Raw genomic sequence first — 25,092 nt, 5'->3', positions numbered from 1 at the left:
AATGAAAAAGAGAGAGGCCAACATTTTAAAATCCATCGTTAGGAAAGTAACTTGGCAATAAAGAGAAACAAACTATGGAGATGGAGTCCGCCATGGACGGACCTTAAGAAGATGATGCTGGGAGAAAGCAGCCAATCAGAAAAGACCATGTACTGTTTGCCTGTGGGCACTTACATGAAATGCCCAGAACAGGCACATCTGTAGAGATAGAAAGTAGATTGGTGGTTGCCTAGGCGGAGGGGTGTTGGGAGGAAATGGGGGGTGACTGCTAATGGGCGTGGGCTTTAGGGGGGTGAAGAAGCTGCTCTAAGACTGATTGTGGTGATGGTTGCACAGCTCCGTGAGTTGAATTGTACTAAAATACATTGAATTGTACACTTTAAATGGATGAATTGTATGGTATGTGAATTATGGCTCAATAAAGCTCTTTTTCAAAAAAAGGAAGCTTAACAGAGAAGAAGAAAAACAAATAACTCCATCATTAGAAAATAATATACTTCTGGGAAACTGCCAGAAAGAAGCACGTGCTCAGTTTTGTTTCCACTGTTGTTTTCCCACAGCCTCACTTTGGACAGAGAGAAAAATCTGCTTTTGAACTTGGGCCACCTTGACAGTCGATTGGTCAGTCAACAACACAGGTCTGATATTTTGTCTCACCTACTTAGAGGTTCCCTAGAAGACAGTGACTTTCAAAGCCTGGTCCTCGAACCGCCTCCATCAAGAATCACCTGGAGTGTGAGTTATAAATGCAGATTCCTGGGCATGACCCAGGCCCGGTGAATCAAAACTCTTAGGACATGAATCCCAGGGATTTGGACATTAATTCGGATACACATGGAAATTTGAGGACCTCTGCTGTAGACTATGACTCTGGGCTTGTAATTTCTTCCATTGCGTGATGTTGGCCCCCAACTGATTTCTGTGCCTGAGCTGAATCTACATCGTTACCCAAACCACTGAGGCCAAGGAGCCACATCAAGACATATTTGGTGTGGAAGAACATTCGCAAAGAGATATGAAAAGAAATGCAAACAGTGTGCGTGACTGTTAACAGATGCGGTGTGAGTGGCGTGAGCACCAGCCGGATTTTTCCAGTCTGCAGTGCATCCTTCTGACCTCCATGACGTGGCCTCATCATTTCTCTTTCCTAAGACACAATCACTTCCTGTATGAAATGCTGGGTTTGATCCTGATTGTCTAGAGGGTCTCTCCTGGCGCTGACATGTGTCATAAGAAGACCCAATGACTTGGGGGAAAGATTGGGAAGACCTCTACCATGGTTTTGACTTAGATTTAAAACAAGGACCTGACCAGCATTTTTCAAGATCCACTTTAATGAGGTCTAATTTACAAACAATCAAATGCCCCCATTTTAAGTGTACATTCTGGTGAGTTTTGATAAACACAACCTTCCTCTTCACCACAATAATCAAACCATGGAGTATTTCTCTCTCTCCAAAAAGTTCCCTCTGTTCCTTTCCGGAAAATCCCTCCTCAGTGTTTTCTATCTCTATACATTTTTTTTCTTGTCTTTTCTAGAATTTCATGTACTGAAATCATCCAGCGTGAACTCGTTTGTGTGTAATACCCAGAGATCCAATCGTGTTGTGTCGTCCACAGGTAATGCCTTTTATTACCACCTTTGTCTTCATGGGTCTGACAGAGGGCAAGCATCACTTCCTGGGGAGCCCCCTGCCTCCCCTGACCAGGCCAAGGCCATCATTTGCTCCCACACACCATGTACCCCACCACTGCAGCCTCACCACTAACGATGGTTTTCCCAGAGGCTTCCTCAGGGTCCCCCTAGGAAATGCCAGGTTTGTCAGTGTTCCCACTACCCAGGATGCCTCACACCATTTCTAATATCCTAGCCCCTGGTTTAATCTGATGGTCAGTTTATTGTTACATCCTAGTGGCTTCTTGCAGAGGGGTTCTTGTGGATGTCACATTCCAACTGCCCACTTTGGGGATGTGGACAGCTGCTGAGCTTGGAAAGCCCCTTTCTCAAGCCCATTCTTTAGCCAGAAGTTTCCATGCAGATGGTCACTCCTAAATAAGTAAGCTTCTAGCCTCTCTTGTTCTGTGCCTTAGCAATAAGGAGATGTTGAAGTTTAGGGGCAGAAATACACAGACAGTCCATAGCTAGACATTGGTCTTTATGACTTTAGAAGTCTTGTGACTCTAGAAAGTCAATTCAAGATGTTAGCTTAAGTATTCAGAAGGGCTCCAGTTCCAAACATCTCAGCTGTCATCTCACATGTATTTGTGTGGCTGTTTGGTTACTGTCTCTCCCCGACAGCACAGTAAGCCTCAGAGGGCGGAACTGGTCTGTTCTGGCTCCCCACCCCCTCCACACTTAGCATACTGCCCAGTCCACAGAAGACAAGTTACAGGCACGTGCTGACTGAAGCACTGAAAGGGGAGAAACAAGTAAAAAAGTAAGGCCAACAACAAGGGAGGGAGGGAGAGAAGAAGGAAGGGAGGGAAGGAGGGAGAGGGAGCAGGGAAGGAGGGAGAGGGAGCAGGGAAGGAGGGAGAGGGAGGAAGGAAGGATAGAAGGAAGGAAGGGAGGAAGGGAGGGAGGAGGGAAGGAAAAATGGAAGGAAGAAGGGAGGGAGGAAGGGAGAGAGGGAGGGAGGGAGGAGGAAGAGTGGATCGTATCATTGGGGTTCCTCCCATAACACTGGTAACAAGGTGAAATCTGATGAAACAGATCATCAGATACTCCTTCACTTGTATGGCTGCATTTTGTATTGTGGCCCCCTCCCCACAAAAGATATGTTCAAGCCCTGAACCCTGGTACCTGTGAATACAACCTTATTGGGAAGTAGGGTCTTTACAAATGTAAATATAAGGTTATTCTGGGGCAAGTTGGACTCAAAATCCTATACAGCTGGTGTCCTGATAAGACTAGACACAGACACACTCGGGGAGAGGCCATGTGACGTCAAAGGCGGAGACTGATACATCTACAAACCAAGGGATGTTAAGGATTGCCAGCAAAACCAGAAGCCAGGAGAGGCCAGGAAGGATCCTGTAGAGACTTCAAAGAGAGCATGGCCCCACGGACAGCTTGGCTTTGGGCTTCTGGCCTCCAGAACTGTGAGAAAATAAATTCCTGTTGTTTTATGCCATCCGAGCCTGGGATCGTTTGTTACGGCAGCCCCAGGAAGCTCACACGTGCACCCATCATACAGGATTTTAATTGCCCCTTTGCTGGTCTATTTTCCCTGTAAAAGGCAGAGCTGGGACGTGTGCATCTCAGCATCCCCTGTGCTAGGGCAGTGTGGCGCATGGCAGAGCTGTCGCCCAGTCTCCGTTCGCTGAGCGGGCAGGAGGGGCGGGGTGGTGATGGCTCTGCTGGACTGAGCCTCTCAGCCTCTGTAGCATCAGCGGCTGCATCTTCTCTGTCGGAAACCAGCTCAAAAATACCATCCCTGCCGACAACCAGGTGGGATTTTCCCCTCCCCAGAAAATGAACTGGAGAAGTGATCCTAAATAACTGCATTCCAGGGAGGATCCTGAGTTTGAGAAACAAACGTACTTCCTTTCAGCTACTTCCCTGCTCCCGCCCCACCCCCCAAATACCCCTGAGCTCCAGAAAGCCTCACTACCAGCCTCCTCCTCTGTCCAATAAAATTCTTCACGTTGACAAAGAGCAGAATAGCTCATCAAGGACCAGGTTTGCAGGTGACTGAGCTGTACTGAGAATTGCAGTTCATTTTTAGAAAATAAACTCCAATTAGCAATCTCGGTTGCTTGTTTCATTTCCTGGCTGTTCATTTTTCACTTGTGCTGCTGCTGCCGCCACCGCCAACATCTCTGTGGGGACTTCAAGCCTGGAGACCCTGGGGAAATGTGTAGGGCTTTGTTCTTAACCCACCGAGGGGGTTTGCATTCTGGAGAGCTGGGGTCCGAGCACGGGGGATGCAGGATTGATGTGCTGATTCCCTCTGATGTGTACCAGGCGCCAGGCCACGCCCTGTACAGACTTGTCATATGGGGGCTATTGGTCCCATTTTACAGATGAGGAAACAGAGATTCAAAGAGGTTAAGGATTTTCCATCTCCCAGAGTGCCACCCTTTTCCCCCCAGTTGTCCAAGTCACAGGACTGGGAATTGTTCTTAATTTCCAAATAATAAATTATGAATCTTTTCTTTGGTCTACAAATTAGGTCTCAAATCCACATGCATGGCTCTCTACCCCTCTGCCCCACTGCCTTTGTCTTGGTCTAGGAGACTGTCTCTCAACAAGCAATTACTGATCACCGGCTGTGCACCCAGCCCTGGCCCACGCCCTGGGGACACGTGGAAAAAACGAATCTAACAAGATCCCAGCCCTCAGGGAAGCTTCATTCCAGCGCTCTCTTGCCTGGATCCCTGCCACATCCTCCAGGGTGCTCCCCCTCGTCTCTCCTCCCACACAAACCCTCCTCTGCTGTGCAGCTGACTTCTCCAAAATAAAAATGTGATCATGTCATTTCCTCTCACAATTGTCTGAGGGGTTCAGATTACTCTGAGGATTAAGGTCTAGGCTCCTTAATATGATTTACAAACCCCTCTCATGACCCAGCTCTCCACCACACACTCCTGACTCTGCTTTCCTTCATCTGGACTTTTCTGAGTTTATTTTAGAGTCTATGTCACCCCACTCTCTCCAGCCCGCTGGCGTCTACTCGTGGGGCTTTCTTTGCCACAACGTCCCATTCATTCTTCACTCTCAGCCTAGACATTGCTCCCACTGGTGACCTCCCTGACCTTCCCCCTGCTCAGGCCACACTAGGGGCCTCTGCTATGTGACCTCATAGCCTCAGGTCTTCCCGTGTCCTGGCATCGGTGACACTTGGCTAGTGCTGTCTTTGTCATTAGATCGTACCTTTGAAGACAGGGGCAGGGTCCACCCTACTTATCACTGTATCCACAAGCTGAAGGCATCCCTCACTATTTGTTTGTGGAATGAATGAATGTTGAAGAAGTACCAGGTCTCAGCTTCACAGCCAGTAAGTGGCAGAAATAGGGTTTGAACTCCAAACCCCCAGTCTTAATGACCATAACCCACTGCGGGGGGTGTGGTCAGACTTAAGTAACGTGAGCTTTGGGTAGAACATACCATCACTTGTCACAAGTCTTCCTAATCAAAATACAGACTTAAGCTAAGGAGACAGGGAAGAGGATGACACACAAGACATGGCATGAATGCTTCACCACCTTAGGTCTTAGGAATGATTAAGGTTCTCTCTGCTTATCAAGGGAATGGCAGAAACACAGAATATCCAAATGAGGGTGGATCTGAGACATTGCCTTGTCTTTCAGGCCATTTGAGTTGAGGTTCAAGTGCGCAGGATGCCCTCACCCAGCTTGTGTGAAGTGAGAGGCAAGTGTTGGCCAAGAACTCCAGGGTTCTTGGCACCAGATTCCATGCTTACATCACAAACGTAACTGAGCCTGGGGGAAGTCTAAGTGCTCAGTCCTCATGAAGTTGGTCAAAATCCAAAACAAATCCTAAATTTGTTCTTATGCCTCATATCTGTCACTAAGGAGGAGCGATCTTTACTTCTGGTTGCAAAATTGCAAGATTCTTTTCTTTTCTGTTTGTTTGTTTATTTTTAATTGAAGTACCATCAGTTACAATGTGTCCATTTCTGGTGTACAGCACAGTGTCCCAGTCATGCGTATACATACATGTATTTGTTTTCATACAAAATTCCTTTCTAAGAAGGAAAGGTGACCATTAACACAACTGGGTGGAGCAGAGGCACCATATTGGGTCATTTCAGGAAAAGCAAGTGACTTTTACCTTAGCTGTCCCCCAGCAGGGAAGACAAGGAGGAACAGATAGGAAACCAGACCTACTTGTGGGGTTACTTTTGTCCACCTTCCACCCGGAGGTCACGGGGAGGTGGGGGGTTGTGGGCAGCCCGAGTCAGCCCACCAGCTACTGCGTGCCAGGCAGGCTCCGGACATCACACCCCATCAGATTCTAACAACCCACTGGGACGTGCACCAGAGTTGCACAGCTAGTAAGTAACGAGCTGGCACTTGAGTCTGACGTCCAGCCTGTGGCTCATCAATGATATGCCACATTGACTCTCAGGCATCAGAGTTGTTGGCCAGCAGCTCGGTGATCGCTGATCAGATACTGCCTGATTTGGAACTATGTCATCTTCCCTACCCAAGGGGAACCCCAGACAAAATAAGAATAACTTCCAAGGTCCCTCAGGGTACCCCCCCCCAACCTGGGAATGCCTAAGGATCATGAGTACTGACCTTACACATTCTAGAAAGTTCTTATCCACCGAGAGCAGTGAAAATAGCTACTAAGCCTCTACCATATGCCAAGCACTACGCTTTCCATCCATAAGCCCAAGTTGCGTGAGGTGGACCCTGGGAGATGATGATTGTCTCCATCTTTATTTTATCCAAAGCAGCTTCAAAGAGGTCAGGTAACTGTGAACAAAGCCAGCAAGGTGGCTAGGGGTAGGATTCGAGCTTCGATCCGCCCTTCACCATGACGGGATGCCAAGCGGCCACAGCCCTACCACCAGCCCAGTGGCGGCACCTGGGCAAAGTACAGCGGTTTGAGGTCCAGTGTCCTGACTTCTGTACCTTGACTTCATCTGCCAGAAAGCACCTGCCTCTTGGTGATTAGAAGGTAAAGTCAGTCAGCCTCGAAACACACTGGAGACCTGCGCCACGCAAATGTAGGCTCTTTGGCGCTGCTTTGAGTCATCACTATTCATTGTCCTTGGATAGAAACGAAGGAGGGAGAAGCAATTTGTTGCTAAGCCCCCAACAGGAGAAGGACATAACTTGGAATGAAATTGGTTGGGGAAGGGGCGTTCACTGTCCTTCCCCAGGCTGAGACCTCTGGTTTTAATTTGCATAAATGCAGATTCCCGAGAAACAAGCCTGCGACCACTAATAAATGGCATTGGCCGCCTCCTGCTCTGGAGTGAGCTCACCACCACTCAGGTCTTCCCGTGTCCTTCATCCCCGAACCTTCTCCTCGCCCATGACGCATCCCCAGAATCCTTGGTAGGATTAAAATTGTAGAAAAGGTAAAGTTTAAAAACTTTTCCCATGACTTCTTAAGACCAGACATCAGCTCTTTTCTCCCAGCAGCAGTGCCCTGTTATAGGTCACTACCAGACACTGATACAGAAGACGTTTATTTATTTCTAATGGAGGTCCTGGGGATTGAACCCAGTGCATGCTAAACATGCAATCTGCCACTGAGCTAAACCCTCCCCACAACATACAAATTTTAGTAGGACATAATTCAGCCCATAACTGTATTTAAACATGTTAATAATTTTGAGCAGTCAGTCAACTAAAATTTGGACACGCTGTGTCTTCCCCCAGGCCCCAGGCATGGATGCTTCTAATAACTCAGATCTTCAGTGTTACTGCCACTGCTGAGGTGGAATATATTTCTCCTTTCATGACTCCTAAACTTCTTCTCTACTCCCCTCGGACCAAGGGGAGATGACAGCCCTCATGCACAGAACTCCCTGAAAATCAACTTCTCTACTCCTAGCAGCTGGTGGCTTTGCAAAGAAGCAAACTATTATACCAGTGGCAGGTGGGGTGACCGGGGATTCGTGTGTAAGACCAGGAAATTTGGGGACCCCAGAGATTCAAGAATCCCATTAGAATTTAAGAGGAAAGGGGAAAAAAAGATTGTGTTAGGTTTCTGTTTTACAGTTATGATGACATAGTAAAAACTAATATTGGTTGAGCACCTGCTATGTAGTATGTGCTAGGAGAGGTCTGAGAGCTTTACATGGACCACTTTATTCAACCTCATTAATAGCTCCAGGGCAGTGAATCTCAGTGCAGGGCGAGATGAGGGACTATGCCTCCCAGGAGACGTTTTTGGCAATATCTGGAGACATTAATGGTTGTCAAACCTGGGGTTGAGGGTGGGGAGATTGTGCTGCTGGCACCTAGTGGGTAGAGGCCCGGGAAGCCATTCAACATCCCACAACGCACAGGACCGTGCAAATGTCTGGTCCCAAATGTCAACAGTGCCAAGGCTGAGAAACTTGGCTCTGTAAGATTGCTGCTCTTAGCATTTCTGTCCTGTAGTCAAGGACACGGAGTATCAGAAGAATTAAGCAATCAGCTCCAAACCACAGACGTGGCAGAGTCTCAACCCAAGTCTGATGGATTTCAGAGCCTCTCTTTCCATCAGACCTATAAACAATCATGCTTAGGCATCAGACTCAATGTCCTGCCTTCATTAGAGCCATTGGTGTCTCTGCGACGCCGGGAGCATGGGTGGATGCCACCCTCAGTTATAGGCAGGCTGGTTGAAACTACTGTGCAGTGTGCTAACACTAGGAAGCAGCTCACACTTGATTTCAAATCATCCTTGAGCTATGAGAACAGATACCCTTTGCAAGAGAAGAAAAGAAACTCTGATTCATGAATTTACCAACTGTTTCTCCCCCCCAGCTGCAGCTAATATAGGTATTTCCAGCTAGAGATTATATTAAATCTTTGGGACTGAAAAAAAGGAAATCAGCTTCAGGTGCTGAGCTAAAGAAAGAGTCAGTTGCAGAAGAAGGAGAATGATTTGCCCTAACTCTCCATATTCACCCTCACACTTCGGATCAAAAAGTAATTGCCAATTGTCACGTTAAGAGGGACGTAACTGTATAGGTCAAATTTCCTGATTTCTTATTCAAGGAAATTTTCCATTCCCCAACTGTCCCCGAAAACCCCAAGTCTAAGAAGGCCTTGCTGCTGAAAGGGGCTGAAAAAACACAAATGATTTTCTTTAAAGACTCTTTTGTCCACCAGAAAGCAAGCAACTCGATCGACTAATTATTTCCCAACAAAGATAGAAGATTTCCTTTTCGCATCTGCTCGCTTTTGGCTATCAAAGGAGCACTGAAAAAAAAAAAAATGTGTCCTGGACAAGGAAGATCAAAAGAAAGGCACGTGTCTGGAGCGAATAATATTTTTTCACACTATTTCCAGTTGAATTTGCTTAAATCGCTCATCTTTTACTTCTTGTCATTATTTGAAATCTTCACCTTGAGTTACGACTGGTGAGGGATAGGAAGGCACTTCCGTGAATGATGCTGGGTAACAGAGGGTGAAAAAAGACAGAGACAGGCCCGGGTGACTGATGAATAAGAGGAATAAGAAAGAGGTGACTGTTTTATCTCAATAATGTCAGCGAACCCCACGTCTGTGTTAGAGGCGCAGACTCTGTGGAGGGACTACACGTGTGAATTGGGAGGGGATTACTCCAAAGGAAAATCAATGTTTGGACTAAAGTGGGTTTATGAAGTTATGTCAAGTGAGATTCTCTTACCTCTTGCCTTGGGATTACCCTAAGAGGCCTGGCACATGCACGCTACCTCGCCTTTTTCCTGGCACACTTGAGCACCGCAGACTAGCCGTGGGAAAGGGAGAAGTACCTTTTTGTTAGAGCAGGTGATGCAAAAATGAAAATAACCCTAGTGAAAGCCAACGTTGATTGAGCTTTGTGTGCCAGACGCTCTTCCAAGCTCTTTGTATGTATCGGGTCAGTCTAATAACCTTAGAACGTCGGCATTACCGCTGTCTTCATTTTACAGATGGAGAAACTGAGGCCCAGCTGTAGGCAGTGGTGTCATGGCTAAAAGCTGGGGCCTGTCTACAAGTGCATGCTGCCTCAGGCCACACTCTTTGAGTCTTCACTCACTGGCTGTGTGATCTTGACCAAGTAGAGGTCAAAATACCTTCCTGAGTCTCAGTTCCTTTATCAGTAAAATAGAGATGATGATGATGATGATGAGAAATGTCGTGGGATGGTTTTAAGGATGAAATGAGATAATTAGCAACTTGCCTCAACCAGAGGACCTGTCAGTAAATGTGAGTTGTCTTTAGGATTCATCTTTTCAAGCTGACGGTCAATTCACTACTTCACTTCTCGAGCAGATGTAGGCTCCGTCTGGCTCTGTGGAAAGTTCTTTATGTTTAAGCAGATCTGGCTTCTACTGCCTGCTCAGCTCCTGTGTGACCTGTGACAACTCAGTTGACCTCTCTGAGTTTCAGATCACAGCATGTGAGGAAGAGTCTAGTCCAGTGATGGCCATGTGTTTGGTAATTTGTACTTGTTTAATGAATAAAAGGCATCTTTTTTTTTTAAGTATAGTCAGTTACAATGTGTCAGTTTCTGGTGTACAGCATGATGGCCCAGTCATACATTTATATACACATATTCATTTTCATATTCTTTTTCATAAAAGGTTATTACAAGATACTGAATATAGTTCCCTGTGCTAAAAAGGCATCTTTCTTTTTAATCTCAAGACTCCGCAAGATTCTCCTTTCCCTCCTCTGTCAGTCTCTGTCCCTTCCCAGCCTTTCCCAGTCCTGAATCAACCCTGAACAAGCTCTGGTAGAGGTCCTGGAATTTATTTTGGAGTCCTGTGTCTGTCCTTTGCCACAAGCCCCCAGATGCCCGTTGACCCCCATGGCAGTCCTTCCAGCCAACACTGTCACACTCTGTCCCCCCACTGGGATCAGGGTCTCCCTGTATTGTCGAGTGTATGTATGACCAAGGGCTTAGTCTTGGCAGCCCTCTCAACTTGGAAGGTTAGACACATCCGCTCTTCCACATCCCCTAGCTGCTAGCTAAAATCCTATATGAAGTCCAGAACCCAAGGTCACCACCCACCAGATGCTTTTGAGCCAAACAGACATGAGTTTAAATCCTCGCTTTGGCTGATCAAGTCGTTCCAGCTCTCTAAGCCTCAGTTTCCTTACTTATAAAAACGGAAATAATAAGCCCTATCATTTACAGGCTTATTGGGAGGATTAAATACAACACTGTGTGCAAAGCATTTAGAACAGTATCTAGTTCATGCTAAATTGGCAGTAAAAGTTGGTCACTTCCTGTGGACACTTCCCATAACTCAGCCCTCACATCGCCACTCAGATCAAGCCCCCGAACGTCTTCTGCAGCAGGATACAGCCCAAGTTCCCCACATCCCTTTCGTGCCATCTTAGTTCCCCAGCCTGAGTTCTTTATACCCTGACATACTCCCTTTCAATCCCCCTCAGAGGCTCTTGCATAACCTAGTAAAGTTCCACATTTTATATCTCAGGGTCACCCAGCCTCTTGGGAGTTCCTCTAAACTAACTGTGTGATTTAAAGACTGCTTGGAACTTTCCAGGTACCAAACCATTGCCCAATATTAGGAAGACAAGCAGGGTCTTGGGTGAGAGATGCCCCCAGAATGAGTCAAGACCACATCCTTCTCCTCTGAGCAGCAGAATATCCCAGCTTCTCCTGGTTCCCTATCGAGACTCTGCACTCCTCAGAGCTCTCTGGGTTGCAAGTGACAGAAACCCAACTCAACCTAGCTTAAGCAAAAAAGGGAATCAATTGGCTTACATTAAAGGTCCAGAGGGTAGTCTAGCTTTGAGCAAGACTTGATCCACAGTCCAGGAGATGGCATCAAGAATCTGCCTCCATTCCTCAACTCTTTGCTTCATGTTGGCTTCATTCTCAGACAAGTTCACTTCTTTTCATAGTAAAGAGGACAGCTCCAGGTAATACTTCTACCAGCTTAGCATCCCAATGGAAAGAGAACCCCTTTTCCCAGTGGTTCCATCTCAAGTCCTAAAAGGGAGTCTCTTCGGCTCTGATTGGGTCATGTTGTTACCGAACCAAACTTGGGTCTGCTCGCCTGCATGCAGTAAATCCAGTCTCCTGACACTGGGTTGTGGTGAAGGGAAGTGTAGCATTATTACAAAGCCAAGAGAGGAGTATGGATGGCCAATGCTTAAAAGACCTGAACTCTCTGATAGCTTTCAGGGGAAATTTTTTAAATATAGGGTGAAGGAGAGGGTTGTGGGGTGCATGATCAGCTTGTGAACATTCTTCTGATCGGTGGGAGGTGAAGCAATCAGGAGTCAACATTATCAACCTTCTGGTTCCAACCAGCCTGGGCACTATGTGCTTGTGGTCAGGATACAGTTAACTTCTTCTCTCTGGTGGGGGTTGCTCTATCTGCAAAACAGCTCAAGGACATGGCTCAGAATATTATCTAGAGCCCTTGAGGAAGAGCTAAAGGTCCTTGACTTTGTTTAATGGCTAAATTATTATTATTTTGTCTTGCTTGACTATTTTCCTTCATTTCTGCATTTTCTCACTGATTAAATTTGCTCTTTGGAACCCAGGGAAGGCCTAGGGGGCTGAAGTTTTTCTACAAACAAGAGGCAGAGGATGTTACCATTGTGTAAGTGAGGAATCTGTCCAGGGAAGGACCCGTAGGGTCCCGCTGGGTTAGAACATGGCCACCCCTCCCCCAATCACGGTGGCCAGGGAGCTAATATGTATCGATTGATCAGCTCTGACTTGTATGTCCACCCTGGGAACTGAGGAGGGAGTCAGCTTCCCCCAAAACAACTGGGCTGAGTGCGGAAGGGGTGATTCCCCCAGGGTCAAGCGGGGCATCTGGTTAGAAGGAAGGGGAATGAACACTGAGGATGCTGAGTGAAAACGAAGGTGGCCATCAGTGGCTGGGAGTTCTAACAACCCCACTAGGGCATGCCAAGCCCAGAGCCAGGACTGTATCAGCTCTACTTAAGGAACGCTCCGCGATCAATCAGAGGCGAAGCCTGTGACTGCAGACTTCACGGCTGCAGAGTTCCTGTCTTCCTTCAGCTGTCAATCTTCCATCTCCCAACACACACCTTGCTGGTGCTGATCCCCCAACCTGCTGTTGACACCTTGCGACTTAATTCCCACAGATGGGCGTCTGTGTTAAAGAGCGTGCCTTCTTGTCACTGAAATAACAGGATACTAAAACCTTTATAAATTGATATGCCAGACAAGAGGGAGGCAAAAATGAATGCTAAGTTTCCTTGCATAATACTCTGTGGGATGTGTTTTTCCCCCTAAGAATATTTTAGCATTAATTAAGATAAACAATGATATATGCTGAAAGACAATTGAATCTGTTCTCGGTTAAAAATGGCCTCGTTGTGTAAAAATAGTACCCAAATTATAGCAGATAAAGATGCAGGGGGAAAAATACTGTAAACCTTTCACATGATGAAAATAGAACTGCAAACCGGTAATGATGAAACCTCGAACAGACCTGGGGGAAGAAGGGAAGGACGGAGAAGAAGCAGGACGTGTCATCAGGCTTAATTCATTCACCTCCCCCCGGGAGCTGCTTGACTCCGCTTCTCTTCAATAATAACCACCCTCTAGCGTGGCGTGGTTAACATATGTTCTCAGGGAAGGTGGGGTTATTGTTACCGTTTCGTAAGTGAGGAAACTGCGCTTTAGAGAGTTTAGGTCAAGGTCACCCAGGGTATAAAATGGTAGAACCAGGCTTCAAACCAGGTTAGCTTAACTTGCCAGCCAAACACTCGCCACTGCTCTGTGCTGCACCCCTCTGTTCCCAGGGTCCCCCTGTGCTCTCTAACCAGCTCTTCAGGGCAGAGAGTAAGGCTGCCAGCTCACACCTATCATGTTTATGATGCGCCAGGCACTGTTCTAAGCCTTTCCTGTGTGTTGGCTTACTTAATCCTCACAACAATATCGGGAGATCATTACTGTCATTATACCCATTTTACAGGTGGGGAAAGTGAAATCGTTTGCCCACATTCAGGCACTAGTGGGAGCTGGAATTCCAGGCAAGTGACCTGGCTTCGGGGTCCGCGCTCTTTACCGCTATGCTGTACTGTTCCTCCTTTCCTTGGGGAACCTTTGTGACCTCCAAAGTCATTCCTCCAGCACCACTTTCCCCAGAGTGTCTTCAGGGATGACAGCATCTACCCAGATACAGTTTTGCATTTTAGAAGGGGATATTCTTATGCCTTTATCGAATAGCTACCCTGTAAATCTGAACATTCCTTGAGAGTCAGGAGTTTCTCGAATTCCTCCATCTCTCACTTAATCTTTCTGGTCAATGCCATGCATGTGATAAGGGTTCAGCGGTGTTTGACAAGGAGGCTGATGGAGGCTAGTTAATTTTGCTCCCATCCACGGCTGCCATCTATGTGCTGCGAGCCAACAGGTCATGGTCCTCGAGTGCATCTTTGTGCCAGGAGAGACTGGGTAAGGACGATGGACAGCTGTACACACCGCCACCCTCGCCTGGAGGAATAATTCAAAACCGCGTCGGGGTTTCTTCTTAGATACGTGTTTATTCACTTGGCTCATCTATTCACTCAGTTATTCAACCCTCCCTTCACTCATTCCCTGACTTACTGGTGTCTCACCCAAAAATCACTGAGTGGCTGCCCTGCACCAGACGCTCTGCTTGGCCCTTGGGAATAAAATAGTGCACACAACCCCACAGACTCACCAGATGGACAGAAGACGAAAGAGTGGCTCCCAGCTTAGCCAGGGCATCGGGAAAGCAGCACCATTAGCCATTAATTTATGCAGCCTCCCAGCCTCGCACACTCCAAGCAGTAGCGGGAAACTGAAAGTCCATCTCATGTCTCTGACTTTGTTCGTGGTAAGAAGGTCGATTCTTGGCACATCAGATGCACAAGGTCCACAGCCCTTGCTGCAAAGTTCTGGCTGTAAGATATTGGGCTGAAAATCTCTCTTCCACTCTCCATCATTCTTGGACCTTCCTGAGCTGAACCTGCCTTTGCTTTTCTTTCTAATGAGAGGATGGTGTGTGAGCTTCTTCTTGGCCACCCTTGGCTTCTCCAAGCAAAAAAAAATTTTTTTTCTCCACAGTGACAACAGCTTGACTGGATTTTAAGAGTTGTATTACTTCCCTTTAAACCATTTATCATGTTCCTACTGTGCGTCGGTAAATCCACATGTGTTGTCTTTAGGATGGGTGCTGTTAATGCCTGCTTAAAAGTCGGGAATCAATGAGCCTTGTAAAAAAATAATTCAAACAATTTAGAGAAGTGTAGGGACACTCAACTACTGAAAATGTTAAAAACTATTATTTTATCTCGAGCTTCCTAATACAAATCTGTTCCGTTTGAGTTGGTGGTAATATATTCACAGCTCTCTCTCCATTTCTCTCCTATATATATATTTATATATATATATATAAATATATATAATTTAATATAAATGGAATGATCACAAACGCTTTTTTATTGCGCATACTTTTTTAACATGTGTAGATGTGTATATACGTGCCTCTCTATGTATATAATATGCATTGCTTGTTACAATTAGAGATACAATGTATGCCTTAACATTTGCAAAGCATCAAGCAATACAGAAATGTGTAAGTCGAACATGAAAGTTCTCCCAAACTCCAGCCCACCCAGCCCCCTCCACCCCCCTCCCCAGGCAGCCAGCACCAGCATGGTAAGAGCTCCGGCTTCAGGCAGGCTTTTCCACCACTATTAGCACAAATTAGCCAACCAGAGAGGAACATTCTCAGCAGTTAGAATGAACACTTCTTTTCTTTCTCCTTTCCTCCCCTTCCATCTTTTTTCTCTCCTCAGGAAAACAATGACAGGAAACAAGGCATACCTTTCCTTACCTTTGTCCATATTTTTAATAATATCTGTAAACATGCAAATATATGTTAATCACTAGGGTGATCATCGTTGGTTTTATCATAAGGGGTCTTGTAACATACATTTTCTCCATCTCGCTTGTGTCATGAACCAGAAAGCATGGTTCAGTGCACGCATCCTGAGAAATTCACAGATTTACAGCGGCATTCACTTTAATGGCTGCGTAATGGTCCACGGTTTGGAGCATCATCGGGTACTGTCTTTCCCCCAGCCCAGATTTTACCACTAGAGAGCAGCAGCCACAGAATGTGTGGATGTCCCCCTCCCCCGGCCCCGTCTGGAGATGGGGAAGACCATCGAACTCTATTTTTTTTTCTATTCCCCACAAGCCTCTGCTTTTGACATTCAAACGCCATGAACAGACTCTCTCTAGTCTTCATTTTGCTGTCATCCTCTTTCTCCTGGCAGAGCGAACACTGAAGGGCTTGGCTGAGTAGGTGAAAAGCAAAGGTAATGAGAGGGGAGGAAGTGAATAAGGAAAAAACACACTTTTGTTTCAAAAATATTCTTCCTCTGCACAATTACAATACTTTCATGGCGCTCTACAGTTTGCAAAGTCCTTCCCACTTTGCATTTGAAGCGCACGCTCACCCACTCACCTGGGTGCTCCGTCTTCCCTCATCCTTCTGGAATCTTTTTAGCCATCACTTGGCCGGGAAGCCTTTGCAGGTCTACTGGGCAGGTCTGAGGGCTCCCGCTCCAGCCTCCTCACGCCCCTGCAAGGAAGTGTTTTGAAAAACGAGTGAGTGACATTGACATTATTTACAGGATATATCTTTCCCATTACCAAAAGTTTCAAATTTTTACAAAAAGAGAAACCACAGTATAATAAATGTCCACAAACCCATCACTGAGAAGTATGCCGAGGATAACTGAACTCACTCTAACTTATTTTAAAACATAAAAACCTCTTACAAATTCTAGCGAATTTTAGAAACTAGTGCACCACTTCCCAGAGCTCACATCAAGTGGCTTGAAGATCCCAGCTCTTGGAGAACGTTGTCCAAGGGAAGTCAGAGCTGGGCAGTAGTTAAAGCAGTGAAAACAGATTCCATTGAGGGCCACTGCAATGGGGGGAAGAGGCCTCAGTAGAGAAGTGGGCTCGGTTCTGAATACTGCATGGACAAGGGGGGTTGGCCAAGGAGCAGGGTGGGGGTCAATGGATGGAAAGCTACTAGTAAGAGGAAACGCCAGGGTAAGGAGGGATTTCTGGCTAAGCTGACTTGACAGGATTCTTGCTGAAGGAAGGCCAGGGTGATCATCACCTGAGGGATGGTGGAGGATGAAAAATTTCACCAGATGTCGAGGGTGGAGGTTCATCTAAACCAACTTGAGCAGGATTCTTGCTAAAACCAGGCAGAGAAAAGGTGGACACAGAAGCTCAAGATTAGGGCTTTGCTGAGAAGAGGGCTCAGAGGAGCCTGACTGAAGTTTGGTCAAAGAGTCTTTGTCAGCCTTCAGGTTTCATTTTGGGAGGTAAAGTAATGAAGGTACCACTGCATCCATCCATTCCCTCTTCTTGCCACACCCCCGCTTTTCATTTGGGATCAAACTTACCCCCAGTTTTAGCCCAAGTGATTCAAGTGGACCTTCACCTCCTGCAGTTGTGGGGGTGGGGGAAACTTTGACCTCCTCCCAAATCAGGAGCATCCCGTGATTTTTCCAAAGCCAGTGAAACACAAGGAGACTTCTGCCGAGAATGCTGGGTCAGAGGCTAGCTCTCTACTACACAGAAGTTGAAGCTTTGAGGATATAAGCTGAGCATTTCTGCAGCCATTTTGCCACCAGGAGGAGCGAGCCTGCTGAAAATAGAGTCAACACAGGGGAAAGCAGAACTGAGAGATGGCAAGAAACTGGGTCCTGATGAGGCCATTGGAGTCCCTAGATCCCCAGTGCATTGATCTAAATGAGTGACCTAAGCCAACAAATATCCTTTTCTGCTTGAGCCAGTTTGAGCTGAGTTTTCTATTTCTTGCTCCTGACAAGTTCTGATACCTGTGAATCAGGAGGACAAAGAAGCTGTTAACAAGTAATCAGAAGGGACAGTCTGAGCATGCGCTGGCAACATAGCTCCCACGCCAATGATTGGGGTTTTACCAGGACACAGTCGTTTCAGGGGTTGGATTCGGGGTCCAAGAATCAGGTGGTTATAAGTGGCAGGGCACAGACCTGCTGACTCCTAGTCCATTGCCTGTTCTCTCACTCCCCACTTTAAAGCCATCTTTGTGGGTCCAAGGAGGGAGAGCACTCCTCACAGGAAATGTTCTGAGGCAGCAACATCATGTATCTCTCTCCACCCACCATCACTGAGGCACCCCTTCTGGTCAATAATCCTTTCCCATCTTCCTCAATCTCTACTGATCATATTTTCTAGCAAGTCCTGAGAGAGGGGCCGACAGAATCAGGCTCCACCCACACGCCTGCCAAGCCAAAACGGAATGGATTTAGAGATGCACCTCGTTATTTGGGCCCCCTACCCCTGCTGTCACTGCATGCAGCAATTAAGGTAGAATTTCCCATGAGAGCTGAATACCAATCACCCTCCACAGTGGTATTGAGGCTGTTCATTATCTGACCAGAGAGAAGTCACTGACTATTTGATGTCTAATTTGGGCTGCAAACTGCAGGTCATTTGGGCTGGTGTGTTGTAGCCAGGCATGGAGGATGAGGGGCAAATCCTTCATCACACTCAGAAAGGACAGCCAAAGCCCCGCTCTAATTTCTCTCCATGACACAAGTCAGTCGGATGTGTCCATAGGACACAAGAATGTGTGCCTCTGATGGGACCTGACTTGGCATTGCTGATGTCCAGCAAAAGCCACATTGGCTCCAGGCTGTCACCTCCTATGCCTCTTCATCCTCTTTCTGCTGAATTAGAGCACAACCTCCCAGGTAAAGGAATAACCAGCATTTCTCTGCTGAGCAAGAAGAGCACGTCAGTGCCATGACTAGAACTAGACCTAGACTTGACCTTGACCTAGACCTTGACATAGACTTAGACCTTGACCTAGACCTTCAACTACACCTAGAACCAGAATCGTGCCATTGGTCAAGACTGGACAGAGGACCATGGGGAAACTGGAACCAAGGTCATCTGAAGCACCAGCTGGTTGACCTCATTGTATTTCCTGCAGTTGCTCTGGCTTCAGCCTTGTGGCATTGCTGAATCTCTACAAGGAAACCCTCTAGAAAGCTCTTCCTGTACAGTAGTTAGAAGGTGGTATTAGCTGGGGCTTACCTCAGCTTACTATTACTAAGGGTAGTCTGCTCTAATATGTCTTTTCTATATAAAATAAAACAGAACATTTTATTAAAAAGTTAAATATAATCCTCAATGAGTTTTTCTAACCACAGATCATATGCAATTGAAGGCATGATTCAAAAATACACCATTTGATAACTTTCTGACTGGTCCTTAAATCTTATCAACCCCTCTCTTTTTATTTATGTTTTCAACTTTCTTTCTTTTATTTTATTTTTTAATTGAAGTACAGTCAATTACAATGTGTCTGTTTCTGGTGTACAGCACAGTGTCCCAGTCATGCATATACATACATATGTGCCCATCAATAGATGACTGGATAACGAAGTTGTGGTATATTTATGCAGTGGAATACTATTCTGCCATAACAAAGAGTAAAATAATGCCATTTGCAGCGACCATGGATGGACCTAGAGATAGTCATTCTTAAGTGAAATAAGCCAGAAAGAGAAAGAAAAATACCATGTGAGATCACTCATATGTGGAATCTGAAAAAAAAAAAAATAGGACACTATGAACTTATGTACAAAACAGAAACAGACTCGCAACCCCTCTTACTTTAACCCAGCTCATATTAGTTACCCATCAAATGTTTAATATATATTAATACAGTTTATAAATGCTAATGCATCATACACATGTGAAATTTAAATATCCACCTGACCCCTCTCTCACTCCTGCTGAATGTGGAGTTTTACACTTCCAGGAATGTAGGATTCCAGGAACGAGTCTCTTCAAATCTTCTTTGCATCTCTAATCATGTGGAAGCTGGGCTGTTTGCAGTGCCTTTAAGTCCCCACCCCACTGGATTCACAACAACAGTGAGATCACACTTAAAAGTGTGACACCATAAAAGCAACGCTTCTCTAGTGTAACTACTAAAAACCACATTGAAACCAGCATTGCAAGGTTTTAAAATAGACACAAAGCAGTTTTGCCCTGTAGTTCTCATCAAAGGAGTACCCGGACAAGGATCGTGAAAAGTGGGGATGGTTCACTCCAGCAGGATGAGGTCTTCCGTAAGATTAGAGGAAGAGAGACGCGGGTTATGCACAGGATAGAAAGTTCTGACAATCAATGGTCATGGAATGTGGGTTAAGAGGCTGACCAGAGCGGCGTCCTCATCATGGGCCCCTGTCCTCCCAACAAAGCGATGTGTGCGGAGTTTCCTAAATAAAGAGTAAGCTTGCCCAGCGATGCTCAGGGGAGTGGCCTGCCCCTCTGTCTTACAAGCACATGTGGCGAGACATTGCCACTGAAATCACTGCCTGTGCTCTCTCCTCCATGGGTTCCTGTTGCTGCTAACTCCTTCCCCTAATCTAGCGGCAACTAGGTTTTATGACATTTATTTATTTAAGGAAGGGATTGCAGAAGAGCAGAGAGAAGCCTGTGAGCTTCAAATGGCTCATATTGTGAATCTCAAAACTTGGGCTTTTGAGCTTCAAAAGGGCATCTCTAAAGAAAATCGGAGCATAAAAAAAATTGCAGTTGGGCAAAGGAAAGTTCTCACCTCCCTGACTGGAAGCAGTTTTTGAGTCTGGGAGAGGAAAAGTTTTTTTTTTTTAAAGCCAAGGGCAGTGAAAAGGGAGGAAAGCTGATCGGGTCTGGGATGAAGGGACCACACACACACACACACATGCGGAAAACCCCCTGAGTGGTGCAGAGCTCACCCCAGCCCCCCTCAAATGTCTCCTGGAACAGGGACTCTCATTACCAGTCCCAGGGACTGCGTGGGAGCCCAGCTGGACCCCCAGACATTGAGTTTGCGCTGTCTCTGCTGTTCTAAATTAAGTTAGCACCTAGGATGCGAGGGAACAAGAAAACAAGCTGGGGATTCTTTCCTACAAAGGGATGGTTCCCAAATGTCAGCATACATCAGATGACCTGTTCAAACCCAGACTGCCAGATGCCACCCCCAGAATTGCTGATTCAGTGTGTCTGGAGTGTGGCCCAAAGATTGCACTTCTAGAAACTTCCCAAGGAATGCTGATACTGTTCCTCCCGAGGGCTCCACTTTGAGACCCAGTCCTCTAAATAGAATGTCAAAAATCACATCTGTGGGACCACCCTGCTTGAAAGGGCTTCTGCCCGTCCCCACAGTGGTAGACATTTCTGTATCCAACCTCCACGAGAGAGAAAAATTGGAGTTCAGAGAGGTGAAGCACCTTGATCAAGGTCACAAAGCACAAAAGCAGGGAAGCAGAGCTGAAATCCAGGTCTCCCAGGGGTCCATCCAGTTCTCCCTTCCTTCCGTAACGGGGCTAAGGTTGGGCCTTGGATCTCTGCTGCCGGAAGCCCTGCTCCGAATGGCTGGAACCCCGGGGGCCGGGAGCTGCAGCCGGTCTGCTGCGTCCGGGGAATTAGGGATGCCGGGCCGAGGCCCTGCTCCACGCGAGTGAGAGCTGCTCTTGCAGGGGCCCGCGGCCCCCGCTGCTCCTGCTGGGTTACGTGTTGCAGCTCTCGGGGACGGCTTTCGCTTGGTCTCACTCGCTTCTGGAGCACTGGTTTTGCCCACTTAGCGCATTTAGCTTTATATGTCGTCCTCGCACGCTCTGTCCTCTTACTGCGGACAGCTGAGCCCTTTTTCTTTAATTCTCTCCTGGTGTACTTCCCAGGGGACAAAAGGACGAGAAAATGGCCCAGGAAAGAGAGCGAAAGGAGACCGGACCTCAGCCTCAGCGACGAGAATGCCAAGAGCAAACTCCCCTCGCGGGAGGGGTGCTCCCCCCCTCCTTTCTTCATCTCCTTTACCCGAAAGGAGGTGTGGGGAGGGGCAAAGAGCAGAGACTTCACGGCCTGATCCTGCTTCCAGCCAGCTCTCCGCCTGCCTGCAGACACAGTAATGTTAGCAGCACTAAGAACTCACGAGGACTTACCACTCCGCCAAGCACCTCACCATTACATGCAGATCTACTTCCTGCTCTAGGAACCGAGGGGACTCGAACCCGAGACTGTTCCTCTTTCACATCCCAGACTCTTAAACCCTCCCTGGAGGCCACTCTCATCCTTGGCGAAAACACTGAATGACCGTCAGTTTCCTTGTCTCGGGAACCTGGTCCAGCGTCTGCCGTCTCTGGGGCTCGTCCTCCCATTTACCTTCAATCCTCGGCACAAAGGAAGGCCAGTCCCTCGAACCTGCTCACAGAGCATCACACTCAAAGCTTGCTTAGTGGCACCACGATCTTCACAGAGTTGTCTCCTGACCCCGGAGGGACCACAGAGATGTCTCTGGAGCCGTGGTGGAGCCAGGGGGAAGCCAGGTGAGGTCCCCAGGCTGCCCCTTCCTCCTCCTACTGCCCCTTCTTTGAGAAGGGCTCCACCTTCCCTTGTTGGATTCAGGAAGATTAAAAGTTGGAAACCACTGATTTTGTTCAGCTTCCTTAATCTCCAGCTGGGAAATAGGGCCTCATGCATTTCTATAGCCGGGACGCTTTGGGATCTCGGGGTGACTCATGGACAGTAGAACTTAATGTCTGGTCAAGAGAGTCAGGAGGTCCTGATAATATGTGGCGTCTGCTGTGGCATAAATGGCAGAGAATGTCCTGGTCCAAATGTGACTCAATGAGTGAGACCTTCACAGAATGAGGCCAGCTCCCTTCTCACTGCCCTATCGACTTCCAACACATCACCCCGAATTCTGACATCCATGTGACAAGGCGAGAGTCACCGGGGAAGGTTACAGCAGCACAGCCAAGTCTGACTTTTTTTATTTTCTGACTGAGCTTTTTCATTTTCCAACTGGGTCATGATGAAATGTCCCAACCATCCAGACCATATACCAAAAATCATAAGCATACTCCTTTCCCCTGTCCCAGTCTGTCACACTGGGGCTGGAAGGGCAGGGGAAGGGGAGGGCACCTTTGGCTTCTGTCTGATGCCCCTGTCCCTCTCCATCTGGGCTTGGCAGAGCTGCCAATGAAATGATATCACCTCTATCGACAGGGCAGGTGCACAAGAAAGTCTGTCAGGGTCTCCCATCCTGGTCCTCAACTTTAATGAAAGGGTTCAGGACACTGTGGTCACCCTTGACAATGTCCCAGAAGGAAAATCACACATCCTTCCTGCTGAGCACCCTGGAGGGAAACTGACTTCTCATGTCCCTGAGAACTGTTCATCCATCGGCTTCTCCAGGTCCCTCTCACAGATGCCCTTTGGCCAGTGTTTATGTCAGAGTTGGATTCATGATACAAGTGGATAAATCTGGTCAGATTTATCCAGATAGCTCTTGCTCAGCTCCATTAACTGGGTGTCACAGATGCAGTTCTGTGCATCTCGGGCCATGGAAAGCTATCTGATTTAAGAAAATGTCAGATATTAGGAAAGAGGGCAAATCTTGAGCAGTTCCTCCGTGGCCCTGAGAGTTCACCATGAATTGAATCTGAAGTTCCAGGCCATGTGTATCAGTTATCTCTTGCTGCATAACAAACCACCCTGAAACTCACTGGGTTGAAACAGCAAGAATCTCTGGTTGCCCCTGAGACAATGTGTCAGCCGGTGGTTCTTCCTGTCTCAGCTGGGTCTGTGGTCTGGTCATCTGTGGGTCAGGTAGGTGGCTTTGCTGTGGGCTGGATTCCCTCTCACATCTGGGGGGAGTGGCCGGCCATAAGATAGGGCATCTTGTCTGTTCTCCACAAGACCTCCCATCCTCCAGCAGACCAGCCCAGGCTTGTTGCAGAGCTGGCACCAAAGGAACTAGCAGAACTGTGCAAAGCCTAGGCTTGGAGCCATCACAAGGCCAGCCCTGATCCAAGGGCTGCAAAGACAGACTCCACGTCTGGAGAGCGGGAGCCATGAAGTCATACTGCAAAGGGCAGGGCAGGAGGCTGGAGAACTGGGGTGTTTTTCTCAGCCATCTACTACACCATCTGAAATTAATAACAGAGCTTAACAAAACAGTGATCCGGAGAGGTTCAGTTACTTGTCCAAAATCCCAAGATGTTTTAGAACAGAGGTTCTCATCCCTAGCACTACTGACATCTGAGACTGGATGATTCTCTGTTGAGAGGACTGTCCTGTACAGTAGGGTGTTTACCAGCACCCCAGCCTCTACTCACAAGATGCTAGTGTCACCCCCACCCCAGTTATGACAAACAGGAACATCTCCAGGCGTTGTCCAATGTCCCCTGGGCAGACAGCCCCACCCCCTGAGTTGAGAAGCACAGCTCTGAAGCCAAAACCAGGACTCCCTCACTCCCCTCTGCCCAGAACTAGACTCTCACGAGAAAATGATCCTCAACAGGGGCTGTGATTGTCACTGCAGTTTGGGAGTGACAAAGCAGCCCCTTCTCTCTCCTCTCGCTCCCTCTCTGTTTGTTCTGTCTTGGTTCTCCACGGATCTGGACCCCAGCTGCTGGAGAGGCTTCAGACGAGGAACCCCCGGGCCGCCCTCCCCCGCCCCAGCCCCACCACTCCCACTGCCAATCGGACCCTGTTCCCTGGAACAGGAAACATTCGCCCTACAAGAGGCGAGCAGGCCTGTTTTCAATCTCAGTTAACTTTTACAGCAGTTTCCCCCATTTGCCAGCCACTCCGGCTGCATGCGAAAGCGTTTGCTGCTTCCCTGGCTGGATATTTCTTATCCTGTGTCAATTAGCACGATGAAGGGAATCTAATAATGATGTATGGGCTGTGCCCGTGCGGCGGGTGCGTGAGGCTCTGCACGCGGGTGGGTAGATAATGGGTTCTGGACGCCACCGGACCTGATTCTCTGGGTTCCCAGCAGCACCCAGAGCGACTCATCTCTGGGTGCAGTTTGACAAAAAGAAAGAAAGAAACAGAGAAAGAAAGAAAGAAAGAGAGAAAGAAAGAAAGGGGAAGGAAGGAAGGAAGGACGAAGAGAAAAAGAAAAAAGCTAGAGAGACCTCTGTAACCAGGCATGTCAAGTCTAAAGGGGACTGGGGATCATTCTGCCCAGTCTCCCCCTGGTACACATCAGCCACCTTGACCCCACAGAGATCAAATGGCTTGTCCAAAGTCAGCTGGTCTGTTAATACCAAATTCAAGCCTGAAAATCACATTTTCGGATGCCCAGTCTAATATTCTTCTTATGCTTTTTTTTTTTTGCTTTGAAACACACACTTTTTTTTTTTCTTTCCAAACTCTATTTTCCAAGTCACCTTATTCTTCACTGAAATATTCAACAGGTATCGAATGCCTTACAAGCCCAAAGCTCTGGGTGAGGGCTCTCTTCCTGCAGGGATCGCTCAATCCGATTAAGGACAGGAGGCTGAGAGAGGAGGCGACAAGTCAGAATTTGTTCAGTCCTAGAGAGTTGCCTTGGTGAGGTGGGGCGGCACAGAGGAGAGAGCTTT

The 25,092-nt window shown here is 47.3% G+C and overlaps 1 long non-coding RNA gene across 2 annotated transcripts in view; it reads right to left on the bottom strand.

The window, feature by feature from the left end:
- The window catches only part of LOC141573905 (uncharacterized), a 45,178-nt gene extending 21,043 nt beyond the window's left edge, over positions 1–24,135 (bottom strand). Inside the window, exons 1-2 of one of the 2 annotated variants that reach the window (XR_012500346.1) lie at positions 16,785–24,135; positions 16,119–16,235 (exon numbers count right to left, since the gene is read on the bottom strand). This is a non-coding gene — a long non-coding RNA (uncharacterized LOC141573905). The remainder of the gene's footprint in view (positions 1–16,118; positions 16,236–16,784) is intronic. The other variant, XR_012500345.1, reaches the window with a different exon arrangement.
- Positions 24,136–25,092: the final 957 nt, after the last annotated feature.

This window comes from Camelus bactrianus, chromosome 18 (genome assembly GCF_048773025.1).
Source record: "Camelus bactrianus isolate YW-2024 breed Bactrian camel chromosome 18, ASM4877302v1, whole genome shotgun sequence".
NCBI lineage: Eukaryota > Metazoa > Chordata > Mammalia > Artiodactyla > Camelidae > Camelus > Camelus bactrianus.
The sequence above is the reverse complement of the archived record's forward strand: the minus strand, read 5'-3'. Positions and strand labels throughout refer to the sequence as shown.